General features: G+C 40.4%; 1 long non-coding RNA gene across 1 annotated transcript; it reads left to right on the forward strand.

Moving 5' to 3' along the window:
* The first annotated feature begins 13,052 nt into the window (after positions 1 to 13,052).
* Positions 13,053 to 14,405, forward strand: LOC116070707. The gene is made up of 2 exons (XR_004110529.1): positions 13,053 to 13,351; positions 13,874 to 14,405. It is a non-coding gene; the product is annotated as an uncharacterized LOC116070707 (long non-coding RNA).
* Positions 14,406 to 14,654: the final 249 nt, after the last annotated feature.

The following is a 14,654-nucleotide window of genomic DNA, read 5'->3' on the forward strand; positions in this document are numbered from 1 at the left end:
CCTATTGTCACTGCTACTATTATTAAGGAAGTTTCTGGCCATACCCAGAAGCACATTAGCACTCAACACAAGTTCATTTCAATGCATCAGGAAGCACTGTCTCAACTGCCACTGCAGGGAACTATATGACATAGTCACATCTCAGAAACATGAAGTAGATATGAGTTTGCTACTCAGTCAGTCAATACTATTAATGTCTTGAAATCGGGAAAGAGAGAAAAAACCTTGAAACATGTTCTTTGGAGAGAAGCTAACTAGCTCACATTTACTGCAAATCCAATAGACTAGTTTCCCCATCCGGCATAATTGATCATGGAACATCACAGGTGGTCTGTATTAGGCACAGCCCCTGGCAGTGCAACCAGCTTATGGTGCCACAGTCTCATACTGCCCTCTGCAGCCTGACTGTGGCCCTCACACTGCTCTCACAGGCAAGTTCTGGGTATCAGGACTTGGGACACCTTGCAAATACCTGAAGTACTTCAGATCCAATCATATATGCCTTTGCTATGAAGATAAATAAATAAATAAATAAATAAATAAATAAATAAATAGACATTTAATTTAATTTAATGTACTGGTACATTTATATCCATCATTTGACCTTATGGAAAACAAATTTAAAGGATGGTTCTGAACATTCTTTTTCAGTAAGAGTATTAGAAAGGCAAACACACTTTTCTCAAGCCTGATTTGCTCATCCCACCTCTCACTCTAGCCTGTGACCATTCAGTGATGGTGACAATGGGTTTCAGCATGCAACTCATTAAGAGAAGTAAGTGCCATCAGGTCAAAGCTATATTGTATGAAAAAAACAGGTAAATCCAAAGAAAGGAAAGATAGAGTTCTCAGGCTCAGTCACCTAAGAAAGTGCTTGACTAAATACCTGTCCCAAAGTGCAAAATAAACACATTGATGAAGACAAGAAAATGTTTATCTGCATAGAGTGCATATTTTTCTATAACCCATTTATTTACATTCATGTGTTTATACGGGTACACTTTGTACACATGGGCTTGAAGAAAGACAGCATAAAACTTGAAAAACTTACAAATACGATGCTAGATAGTGTAAGAAATGTGATCTGACCCCATAACCACCCTGAGCACCTGTGCACTGTGCAGAGCCCTCTACATAAATGTGCTTTTCTGGAAAACTGATTTGAGCCCATAAGCAACCATTCTACATAAATCATCTACATAAGATATCAATCTTCATAAAGGTCCTAGGCCTTTAATAACATGTTTAATTGAAAGCTCAGGCTCAGCTTTCCAGGCTGCAAAGCTGGAAAAGAATGTTAGAATCATACAAAGGTGGAGGAAGAACTTCATCTGAACAAGGAGTGGGGAAAAAAGAACAATGCCCATGCTTGGGACCTTTAAGGATGGGGCCAAAGGGAGACTATAGAAAAGTACAAAATAGTCAAAAGTTGTCACCTCATTGCTTTCAGCTCAAGTCCAGACTTCTCAAGACAGTCAAGACTGCCACATCTCTATTCAAAACCCATTTCTCATCTCTTTAAATTCCCTCTGCCCCATCCCAAAGCTGTCTGCCATGGTTGCTATGGTTATCCTAGTCCTATCTCTCTCCAGCATCCATAGGCCCATTCTTGTAGCCCTGCTCTTTCTTCAAGACACAGTCCAAGCTTGTCTTTAGTGATAATATGGGAAATCATGCCTGTAGGGGTAGTTCTGATGCTATAGTCCTGTTCCCCAATTGGTCCTTGATCTGTCAGTAAAGAACCCATAGGCTAATTGCTGCGTGGAAGGGATAGGCAGGAATTCCAGGTCCCTGGAGGCAAACAGAGGGATGCAAGGAGAGGAGGGGAGAGTTTGCCATGCTTTTGATGGAGAAAAGTTGACCAGTCATGTGAGATCTTGAAACAGAGTGGCCACACAGGCTCCTCCTACAGGCTGGTGGTCAGGGATATTTAGCTGGGACTAGATGTAACTGAGCAACTAAAGTTAAAGGTGGGAGGTGCGGAGCTAAGAGTATTGATAAGGGCATGCTAGCCACAGGAGCTTAATAATGCCCAGCAATTGTGCCAAGAAGGCAAGTTGAAAATGAACAACATGTGTGTCTGTGTCTTTTATCTGTGGATTCAAGGGAATCTGGGTGGGGGGCTAGTAATGTGGTTCTTTCTCAGAGCTTAGGTGGGGGTAGTTAAAGCTACATGCAACACATGCCAACCAATCATGTTCTTCTTGAGGATAGCACTTGGACATATTTGGTCACTTCTGTAGAAGCCACATTGCATAGGAAATGCCTCATAAGCATGTCTTTCATCTCACTGGTGATACCACACATTGCCTAAAGCTGAGCATTGTATATTTAGCCTGCTGGCCACTTGGTTCACTGGCCCACACCGGCTGGGCAAGCTGCCTTACGACATCAGCTCAAGGATCCATTGAGCAGCAGTGTGTCTGCTCTGAGCTGTGATCATCATGTCCAGCATGAGTCCAGACATTTTCTGGGCAGTTGACACAGTTTAATTAAATGAATAGACAAACACTGGCAAGAAAAAAAAGGAAGAGTGACTGCCTGAGGTCACATATGCTAGAAAATATGTCAATCCACAGATAAACTCCAGTAGACAGCAAACAGGGAAATAGAGAGGCTCATTTAAAATAATTTGATAGCTCTGCCCAATACTTCTTGTATAATCAGTCATGAAGAGATACACCATTCCCACCTCCACCTCATCCCTTTCTTTCTCTCTTACACACACACACACACACACACACACACACACACACACACACACACCATGAGAGAGATAGAGACATGCAGAGACAGGGAGAGACAGAGACCAAGACAGAAAGAGCGATGGGGACAGGAGTGAGTCACTCCACTGACATTGACAGAAGTGTCTATAGTTTCTGAAGCATGGGAATCTCGGCATCCACCAGAATGTGTAAAGCTATGAAGAGAGTGACACTTGAGAACGTGTAACCAGACAGACGAGAAATGGCTGAAACCCTGGACACAAAGACTAGAAAATCCTCATGAATGAAGGAAGCATTTTTTTTCTCCAGTCTTCATTTTGCTCTTCTGTGTAGAGGTACTGTCATCTTCCCACTCCTTCAACACACAGGTCAATCACAGTCCCATTGGATGTGGCAGGAGTGAGGGAGTTGCATGACCAAGCACAGGGGTCATGCATAGGTTGTGGTAATCTGTTGGACTGGGCAGATTTCTCAAATGGTGTCTACCACATTAACACAAATGATTGGAAGGTGTGGAAATGAAAATAAATTGCTTATTAGCCCAAATATAAGTATACCTTATACAAGACAAAACCATAGCAATTAGCAATGTGCTTGTGCTACAGATTGAAATAATTCTCATCTGTAATAATAAAAATAGGCTGGATTTGACATGTTCTTTTAAGGTCTCTGAGAGACAGCATCCCAGAACCAGTTTTACACATAGATGAAATGTTTACGTGAAGGTGTTTAAGGAAGGCCATGTGAGTGGTGGGATTGTTCTAGACAGACCGAAAGGGCAAAGAGGAAGCCAAAGTTAAGAAGACCACACTGTAGGGAGGGGTTACAGTCAGAAAATCAGTTTATCTTCAAGTCCTTCTGGGAAATCATAAGATATTGTGCATTAAAAATCTGTAAGTATTCATAACTTCATGGTATCCAAGTTAATATTTCTCCAAGAAAGAAATTGTGCTGTGAAAAAATCATAAGCATCCCATGTTACCAGAAAGAAAAAGGCTGATATGCAAATTGTAGTACATCTACTTGGAAGATTGTACATCCATGGAAATGATGTTATAATATTAGTTATATTATTATAATATTATAATAATATTAGTTGTATATTATATGTAGTTATAATAATGGAAAATGATGGTTATAAATATTAGGTGATAATCTGAAGGAAAATGCACATGAAAAATCCAAGCCTCCCAAAAGTAAGTTATAAAATTATGCATGTGCTACAACCAAAGTCATATTGTACATATATTATAGTCAGGCTGTGTTTCTGTGGAAAGTCACAAATAATGATTCTGTACAACTGAAGATACTTGTATGAGGGAATCTCTATTTTACAAACTTTCTGTGATGCGCACAGAAATGTTTTGTTTTCATTTACATGCAACTGATGTTTCAGCTCTTCAGCTTTCAGTCTTTCCCTAGGATGTGTCTTTTACTCAGAAATGCAGTTTCCAGTAATAGGCTGAAATTCCCGCCTTCCAGGAAAACCCACAGAAGCCCCAGCTCCCGGATCAGTGGGGCATCCTGGTTTCCACCCTCTGCTTCTGCTTGAAAACTTGTTGGAGTGAAATGGATTCCCTGAAGCCCCAAGCCAACGAAGAAAAAAGCCAGATCCCAGTAGCAGATGGTTCATCTTACAGTTTTCATTTGTTTTCTTTACGTGCCAGGAGGGGGTTACATTATCAACTGGGAGGGTGACCACACTTCTCTTCTTTAGAAAATGTCTGCTTGGCACTGTGGCATTCACCCAAGGGAAGTGTCACAATGTTTTTTTGTTTTTTTGTTTTTTTGTTTTTTTGTTTTTTTTTGCCCAGAGGCCCAGAGAAAGCTCTATCAGGGACCGGTTTTTTGTTTTTGTTGTTGGTTTTTTTTTTTAACCAATGTAATTACCATAAAGGACCCCTTCTGTCTCAAAAACACAAGCTTCTCATACATGGTAAGATGAACTAGACATTGCTTCCCCGCGCAGCACAAAAACCCTTTTCGCCCACCCCACAAGCCTTTTACGGGTTTCATTAAGGCCCACGGGAGTCTCTAACTTATTTATTTAGGAAACACTGTTATTGTCTTAATGTAAACCCAGTTCAAGATCAGTTGACAGTTGGAAAGCTGCGGCAGAAGGTTTTCAAAGGCGCCTCCTTGGAAAGGGGTTCTCCATTCAGCTCCAGTTCCTGTACCATACTGCCAACTCTGCTCAGAAAATAAACAAATGTTTGTTTTACAACATGGCAAAGGGGGCTCCCATTCATCGTGGGCCAGATATGAAAACAAACTTCCACGTATAAGGGCTTTTGATACACATGACTTACTTGGATGACAAGAGGCTCACTGGGGAGTGCTTAAAGCTTATTAATATTGCACAAAAGACTTTTGTTTATCATTTCCCTGGACTGCCTGGGAATCACAAGACTCAAGCCGCCACCCGGCTGGTGTCCTAGCATTTTAGCCGCCCTTAACGTGTGGAGATTGTGAAAGTACTGCTGGTTTGGAGCCAAACACAAACTCTCCACAGACCCAGGTGAAAAAAAACTCAGAACTGCAGGGCTCTGAGAACCAAGGTTGGAATTGAAATTAAAGAGCAGAGGGGAGAGAGCTCCCCCTACAGGTACAAAACTAGATGCCTTGGATCTACCTGCTTGGAAACCGGTAACTTCCAGAAAATATGGAATCCATGACACTTCCCTTCCTGTTTAAACAATCTACGCCTTCAAGCTCTACTCTCAGACAATAATCATTATGAAAAATCCTTTCTTGAGGCATGTTTCTTAGGAAGGGTGCAATGAGGTGGAACCTTTGTCGTCTCCACTCCCCTGTAATCCAGTAACCACAAGATACTTGTGGCTGTGTTTTAAATGATGCTACATCAATGAATACAAAAGCAGAGAGTTTAAAGGAAGGATGTGGGCCATGAGAGAGTGAAGATTAACTTTTTTATATCTATCACATGCTTAGATGATATTTGTAATAATTGGATTAAATTTAAAAATAATAAAATCAATTTCACCGGTCTTTTTAATATGAACACCAAAAAAATAAAATTACTTATTCATCATCTATTTCTATTAGCGTTGGTCTAGACAATTAGAGTATAGTATCAGAGCAGGGCCTGAGCCTGTGGGATCTTTGATTCGTGCTAGCTTAGTTGATTCCTTTTTACTGGTGCCAGGGTTGATAACCCCGAGTCTCAATCCTGCCAGGTAAAGTAAGAGTCCAACCACTGAACCATAGCCCACTCACACCCCCTGGCCTTAAACTTGCCCCTTCCACCCACATACTGAATTTCTGAAAGCTAAAAGGACGTTTAAAGAAGTTTTAATGCAAGCATCTCTATTTAAAGCCTCATCAAAACATGAGCAAACTTGGAGTCCATGTGTGCTGAAAAGTGTCATAAGAAAGGACATATTTTCTCTCTACAGTCCTGATTCTCTTGGCCACTCCCTTTGCTTTTTAACTGCAAGTCACTCCAAGAGAAAGAAATTCCTTCTACTAAGAATAGACTTGAAGAATTGCTTTCAGGTCACTAGACAGTAGATATTTGCTTCTTCCCTTTTGTAACTGGCAGCCTTGCCCACCTACCTAGTCAGTCTCCTTTGTGAGTGATCATTTAGATTTGTGAGATAACCAGGATTATACAAGAAATATGCGCCTTTAGGGTTAGCCCACCTAACTCTCCATTATTCAGACCAATGGGCAACATAGCCTCCTTAATTATTCCTTCTAAGAATTCTCATAATTGTTAGTCTTCTACTACTTCTCTTCCCTCTCCTGCTTTTCATTCCCTCTTCCTCCTCCACCCCCTCCTCCCTTTGCATTAGTTATGTTCCTTTTTCATTCACTAGGTAAAGAAAGAAACATCTGTGGAATGTCTTCTATACAGGTGGTATTTCATCTATTCTTTAAAATACACAAAACTTTTATAACAAAAAAAACCAAAACAGTCAAAAAACCTGCGACTACATTTGTTTGTTTCTCAAAAGTTCAAATTAAGCATCCATCTTAAGCATCCATGTGAGCTGTCCTTATTTCTGGCATTAAGGGAGAAATTAGTCAAGCAGACAACAAATTTGCTCACATACAAAATCTCACATATAAGCAAGTGACTTTGAATAAATAGTCTGTTCTGTGCTCCTAGAGTCTTACCAACTAGTGCCTTCTTTTCCTGAAAAGCAACAATTGCCAAAGGTCATGAAATAATGAGATTAGGGAGAGAATCGCCACCCTACTTTATGAAGACCACCTAAATGGTACAGGGAACTACCTTGGTAAACAAGTTCAAATTCACCCTGAGCAGCAACTATTCAGGTTCCCTTGGTGCACTGCCTCAGGTTTATGCTATTTATTTCACTTTCCAAAATGTACAGAATTATCTCAAAAGATACTGAAGACACAGCAAGTTTATGATGATGAGATTATTCCTGAAACCATCTCTTATAATTTAGTCTTAAATTTTTATCAAATGTTTATACAGTTCCATATACCACATAGATCAATTGATGCTCCAAGAACACAGGCATAGTGAGCCAACAAAGTGGTCTATGTCTTGTGCACCTCTTTCATCACAAGAATCAACCAAAGGTACTTGAGATTGGCGAAGTAGATTGCAGCCTCCATCTTTGATACTACAGATGAAACTGCTGGTATAAATTCCAATGAATAGGCGCTTTAGTTACAAACTGGAATGAATATGGGTTTCTAGTGAATAGCTACATAGAGCAAAAACTGAACCAATAATGAAGCCCCTCGTCATTTTGCCAAAAGAAGTAAAGGGGGCTGCAGTTCCACCAAATGAACCGTGGGTCTGGGCTGCAGTGCTTGGAGGCCACTATCACAGGACAGGATATCCACTGAAGGTATTCACTGGATGGTTTTCCATCTGACCTTATTATTCTGGTATGGCTGCCAGCACCTTATAATCCCAGCACTGTATTCACCAGCAATTCTGCTGCTCATTAGCAGATGCTGAGTCCAATTTCACTCTTGTAGGGGCTTGTGAATCAGCACGGACTAACAGACAGTGTTTCCAGGATCTAGCTGCAAAGAAACAAGAGCAGTACTCACTGGGTAGAAGGCATTGGTAGCCGTTAAAGTCTGTATTTGTGTGCTGTGAGTAGAAATTGGAGAAAACAGTGACTAATGCATTTGCTTCAATTTCCTGTCATGTAGGCCAGAGTGAAGGAGCCAAGGATTCTACAGCAATACCATAGAACCATGCTTTCTCTATCTTTATGCTACACTACCTTCAGAAATGCTTTCTATCTTTAAGGTTACACTATGGTCTGAGGTGTGTTCAGGCAAGGGCAGAGGGCTCTACACTCACCATTTCTAGAGGAGGAAAATTCAGGAAGAACAGAAGGAGGAAGATCCTTTATAAGAAAGGATAGAACAAAGTTCCCTTATCTAGGACCATTTCTGAAAGTCTCACTTAACAATTCTTAAAATAATTTGCTAACTTATAGTTACAAAGGGAACAGATGATATTGTTTCTGCAATAAAAAATACCTTACTTTGCAAAAGAATAAAGGAGCATAAAATAAATATATTTGTAACTATCTGGTATTCAAGCTACAACTGAAGCAAAGACAAGTTCCATGTAGCTTGCCTTGCTCATTTCAGCCCTTAGCCCCTAGTTAATGATAAGAACCTTAACACCCAGCCAGAGCATAGTTCTCTCTTAGATCCCAAAAGCTCATTTCTTAAGATTAATTGCAACTTCTACTGCATAAACTTCTTCAATTTGGAGGGCTTTGTTCTTGGATCCACCACAGACACATCTAGAACAGTCAACATTCCAGTTATGAACTTGATAAAAAAAAAATCATCCCATCATCAAGTAAAAATTCAAGTGCCCATTGTGCTAAGTGTGGCTATGGAATAAATGATGCACATGTTCCCATGAACAAATGCAAAAGGTAATAAGGACAGCTCAACAACTATCAGGGCATGTATACCCATCTTCACAGTTACCTGGACATTTTTCATGGAAGTGGGGTTTGCTTACAGAGAGGGCTGAGATATCCAGTGGTAGCAGTATGTCATAATAATGAGGATCTGGATTGTGACAAAGCTCCTGGATGATAACAAGAAGATAACAATGATAATAATTCAAATGATCAACTGCCTTAACCAGAATGGGATCACTCCAACTCCTAGTGATTCTTCCAATTTCAACTACTCTTTACTGCGTGTAAGCAAGTCTTTTGTCTCATTTATGTCTCATAACTCATAAGAAAGAAAGAGAAATAATTATTTTTAAACAGATAGGATTCAAGCTCAAAAGAAAACAAGCACTCTACTCTGTTTATCACAATGTAGAGAGCTGCACTCTTACCTTCAACTCCAAGAAGGGACACTGAATTATGCTCTTCTGGTAGAATGTTTACATTCAAAACTCATTTACCTCAACAAACCCAAACATTTCTTAAATATTTTAAGGTCTTTATGTGTATAGCTCACATCTTACTCAGCACTGAATATGTCTGTGTCTAGAATACAACCTGATCTACATGGAGCTAGTTCCTTGGATTTTATTAAAGACAGTGATATATTTAATTGTGTACAAGTTCAGCAACATTTGTTATCAAACCAATAGAGAAAGACAAGAGGATTATTACCTCCTCTCCCATGCTGACAGGGAATCTTGACTTTGGTTCTTGGATCATGGCAGGAGGAAGGTGAACATTTGATTTAACTGGGTTGCAGTCAACTTACTTGCAACACTAAGATATGAACCTTCAAATCTATTATAACTTTATGACCATAGCACCTTGAGTCTGCTGCTTCTGAGTTAAATACAGGTAAATGTTAGAGAGACTACTACAGGGGTGATTTCCTTTGACTCTTTTGAAAGTTTAATTCTCATCACATATCTTCTTTCTTTTCTTGATAAATTATACTTCCTCAAAAGCAATCTTCTCTCCATGAGTCACAATCACAGAAAATAGAGACAGTTGCACCCCAGTGAGTGGCTGTACAAAGAAATTAGGAGGCTGAAGGTTTCACCCTCAGTCTCCTAATTTCACCTACATCCCATGTCTGTGCCACCAGTTGAAATAGAAATAAATATTGTAAGAGATATTGTCTTCTACATCCTCACTCTAGGTCTGAGTAAATCCTTTCTCTAATTTAAACTCAAAATGGCCCCGGACCCTATCTTGAAAATAAACCTTTAAAAGATCCTGAAATAAGATCCAATTCCAGATTCTAAACCATTCCCATAGAATCATCCACCATTTAAAATGTGAGAAAAACCATAGCATCCATCTCCAATGCCTCAATAATCAACACAATCCAACAAGAACCTCGAACTGTCTTCCACCCTCCAGCTCATGTTCTGGCTGGTAGCCCATGGAAATCCCCTATTTAGAAAAAGAAAACACAGGGTGTGGGAGCGATCAAGTTGATGCATCTGAACACCCTTCACATCGCAGCTGAAGTAAATCATCTCTGTCCCATCTAGGCTCCCGTTGGCTACGTGCTACATGCTGATAACAATGACAGGTGCAGTAACAAAGAACACTTTGAATGTTGCGTGTGCTGGCCTGAGTGTTGCATGGGGTGTTTTCTTAATTTTAAGAACTTCTCTAGCAGTCCAGTTAAATGCCCTCAGCTTCCTCATTCCTCTAACAAGGAAACTGAGATTGAGAGAAGCTAAATAACCCTATCACTTTAGAACTGGAAAAACAGGGTTCAAGCCCAGATGTATACATAATAAATTAACCTGGAGCTCAGAAATGGGAAACAATTACAGGGGAGTCTTCCCTTCAGCCAGAAGTAACAAGAAATTCCCACACATGAAAGCTGCAGAAGCCTAATCATATCAAAGACTAACTTGAAAGGTGGCTGAAATAATAGGGGGATGTCATTTAGACATGCATGTCTGTTTGTATCTGTGGATGTGTTGTTCTTATTTTGTTTCATTTTGTTTTGTTTTGAGAACGCTTCATACTTAGTTGCACAAGTCAGTCTCAAACTCCTGTACTCAAATGATACACCTCTGCCTCCCAAGAAGTTGGGACAGTAGTCAGAACCACAACACCCAGTTTAGGAGATTAGTGTTAAACCACATTAAACCCTGAAATATCTATTATGTTGGAGACAATCTCTCTTTCATATTTTAGAACCAAATTTAAGGAAGCCATAAGTGGGGAACTTTTCATAATTTGGGAACACAGAAATAGTAACAATAACAACTGAAAGTACAAATTTTCTTTCTTTCTTTCTTTTAACACCTGTAGACCTCATGGGGTAAGGGGCAGATGGTAAATTTTGGGGAAGCTACTTTATTTTGAGTATCTTATTTACAAAGCTATACTCAAGCCATCTACCAAACACCATCTGCTAGGCTATTTCTTCCATGAAACGACAACATTTTATTCCATAGCAAATAAAAGTGCAACCAGAATTCTATCAGCCTGCTGTGTTTGGGAGAGCACCAGCGCTTTTCAAAACCAACTTTAATCCTTCTCCAAGTCCAAGGCAAAGAAGGCTCCCCTAAGAACAGTAACCCAGTCAACACGTTCATTCATTCATTCATTCGCAAACTCACTTTGAAAGAAAGTTGGCACGTGTGGGCTGGCCAAATGTGGAAAGTTAATTTTACAACGTGAACTGTTTTCACCCTGGGCCAGGAGACAAGTATAGGCACCATGTGACCTGAGTCTGATTTAGTAGGATCTCGGGACTTGGGGACATAAGAGTATTTCTTCAAGGAGCTCCCACCTTCTCTGACCTGCCTCCTCCTCACCTTCTAAAACTTCCGAAGAATGTCTTTCATGTGTGTACTGTTCCCTTCACAATGCTAGCTGTGCCCAGAGCCTGTCCTTGAATTCTCAGATCATTAGCCCTGAATCCAGAGAAGTCAAGCTCTGTCTTTAAAGCTGGGAGGAGGCAGTCGGTAAGGACATGAGCATTGAGACAGAAAAGCCAACTTCTACCTACTGCAACAAAAGAAAACACTGAGAATCATTTATTACTCTTAAGGAGTGGAAGAGACTATAGTTTAGAGGGAGGGGCTTTAGCTGGTGGATATGGAGACCCACAGTGTTCTCAGTTCTGTCACTGACAAGTGTATATGGATTTGGAGAAGTTGTTTAGTCTCTCTGGCCCCTAGGTTGCTTGCCTATAAAATTAGGCGATGGAACTGCAATAAATATCTCAGAATAGGACCAGAGGCCACAGTCTTACTTCTGAGAATTAAATCAAACCTCCAGAGTAAGGGGTGTGTGAAAAAGGGGAGTTCTAGAAACTAAACTAAAGTTCCCAGATAAGTAATAACTTACATTGAACATTCTACAGATGCCAATTAACTGATAAGACTCTTAATGATTGTGGAGGAGTTAGAATGTTGAGGTCCAGAGCCAAATTACAGTTTATCTTGGGATATATGTGTGTGTGTGTATTATATATATATATGTGTGTGTATTATACATATATATATATATATATACATATGTTTATAAATAGTTGAGGATTCCCACTTCCCACACTACGCTAACCCACCTACCTAGTGTAGCCACCAGTATATTTGAAAAACAGGTTGAATTTTGTTCTGTTAGTATACAACCTTTGTGAAACTACTACCACATCGGAGAGCAGAATTTGGAGAACCCAATTCCTGTGCTGGGGTCATGGTCACTCATATTTGGCTACAGAATAAACTATCTCTCATAATGTTGAAAGAGCTGATTTTTGACTCATCAAAGCCAGCTCTTGGCATTTAGAAGCTATTTCCAGTGGGCAGGGAGAGTATCACTTTTTCAATAGGGTAGCCACTGATTAGTTGACCTTTCTCCAGTAAATAACATACCACCCATGTTTGGGCAAGAAACTACAATCAAACTCAGTAGATCAAATATGAAGCCAGGACTGGGATCTGCTGGGAAGAGGTATGTGAGTGGGAGGAAGGGGGCATGGAAAAAAGGGGAGGACATCACTAGAAGTCATTATATAGGGTTTGAAACTGCCAAGCAATGTAAAAAGAAACTAAATAAAGAACACTGGGGAAAGGAAAACTAAAGAAATCAAAAGGTGTACTGCTTCATGAATGTCACCTGCCACCTAGGAGGAAAACCCTGGTGAGTCAGAGTAGACTGCCAGTGTGTGAGGAGAGCCATGCTGCTGGTTTCCTAGCTCTGTGGTCACTTGCATAGTGTACAGCTGGTTTAGGGAAATGGTACAGTACCGAATGCAGCAATCACTCTGGCCCTGGAGTCTGTTTTCAGCTTCTTCTATGACCTTATCTGTTATTTCTTTATGACAGATATTTTGATGCAACTGTAAGTTGGGCATTGATGCCTCCTGTTGGTGTAGGAAACACTCTCTCTTCAAAGGGCATAGGAGATAGTTTGTCCTGGAGTATGAGCAAGCATGGTCATCGGCTTAGAGCAAATGGAAAAAACCTCTGCGGTAGCTCTTGGATGCTATCTTATGACATTCTCAGCTTTTCTTTGGTGAAGGCTAGAAGACTTTTCATACATTCCAAAAGGATTCATCTGATAGCTACAAGGGTCACACACCAAAGTGGACAATAAATGGCTGATTAAGGACCTAAGACATCCCAAGATAATGTGGCTCTGGACCTGCAACATCCCAACATCTCCACAGTCATCAAAGTTGTAATTTTTCAGGTTTGTAGAATACTCTGTGTGCTTGCAGCTCCTCTCAGGAACTTCAGTTAACAGATTCCTGTGCTGATATCCACAGATCTGTACAAATGGCAGTTACCTTTTCTATTGTTTTGATATCCAGTTTATATCATATTGCTAGTATGAAATAGGCTGTGTTTGGTGTTCTTACCACAAAAGTCAACAAACACTTCATACCCAGGTACTTCCCCAACTGCTCACCCGCCATGGTACTGATCGTCACCAGTATACCACCACCTGCCTCTTAGCTTCGGTGTGGAGATAAGGTGAAATCAGTACACAACGTGGTTTTAGAACAACACTAGGGGCAGAAGATGGAATGAATGTGATTGTTATTATTTATCCCTTCTCTTCCTAGTCTCATACACTGCCCAGTCCTCTCTAACCCAGATCTTGTGCTTCATGGTTGAGATCCACAAAGTAAGTCCCTTTGGTTAAAGACCCTGCCAACTCCTCCCATTTCCTGTGACTTCTTGTTTTTTTTTTGTTTTTTTTTTTTTGTAGACCTGAACTAAATACCAATTGTGGCCTCAGTCTTGCACAAGGCACTGAGGATACAACCATGATGAAATAAGCTGGTGAAATGGAATACAATAAACCATGTGCACCAAGAAACCCATTGGTGATCAGGATACAACTAAGCCTACAACAGTGACTTTTACCAACAGTGTAGAAATTACATTAGAAGGCAAAGCATTGACAACATTGCCAGTCTGGCCATCTGCAAGAAGCCTTTAAGGGAACCTCAGCTGCAAAGTGGAACCACCTTCTCTAGGATGACACATAATCATTAGGCATACAAGGAATTTATTACCATTCCTCTTCTACCTGCCCTGATGGCCCTACCTTAAGGCTGGTAGCATACTTGCCCACTGGCAAGGAAGTCTGTATGTTTGCTGCCTCGAAACCAGAAATGTGTAGCATCGAGTCTGGACCCTCGCCAAATTTCTACAGGGCATTAGCAACAAACTGGTGAAGCTCATTAAAAAAGAGAGAGAGAAACCTATAACCATTAAAAGCCCATTAAGCAGCCTGTCATTTTGTAGAGCTAAATAGCCCACAGTAATCAAAAGCATATGAACCCCAGCTGGGATACCCAGTGAATTGTTTCGATTTAGGGGAGAATTCATCAAGAAAGATTGTTCTTGGGATTGAGTTGATTTTTCTCCTTCAGTTCCTGGCCCCATGTTCCATTATAATTAAAGTGATTGATGCACCTCCCAGACAGAGGTGAGCAGTGACCACCAGAGCCAAAACATCTGCCCTTCTAAGCAAACAGCTAATA

The sequence above is a fragment of the Mastomys coucha genome, unplaced genomic scaffold (genome assembly GCF_008632895.1).
Source record: "Mastomys coucha isolate ucsf_1 unplaced genomic scaffold, UCSF_Mcou_1 pScaffold22, whole genome shotgun sequence".
Lineage (NCBI taxonomy): Eukaryota > Metazoa > Chordata > Mammalia > Rodentia > Muridae > Mastomys > Mastomys coucha.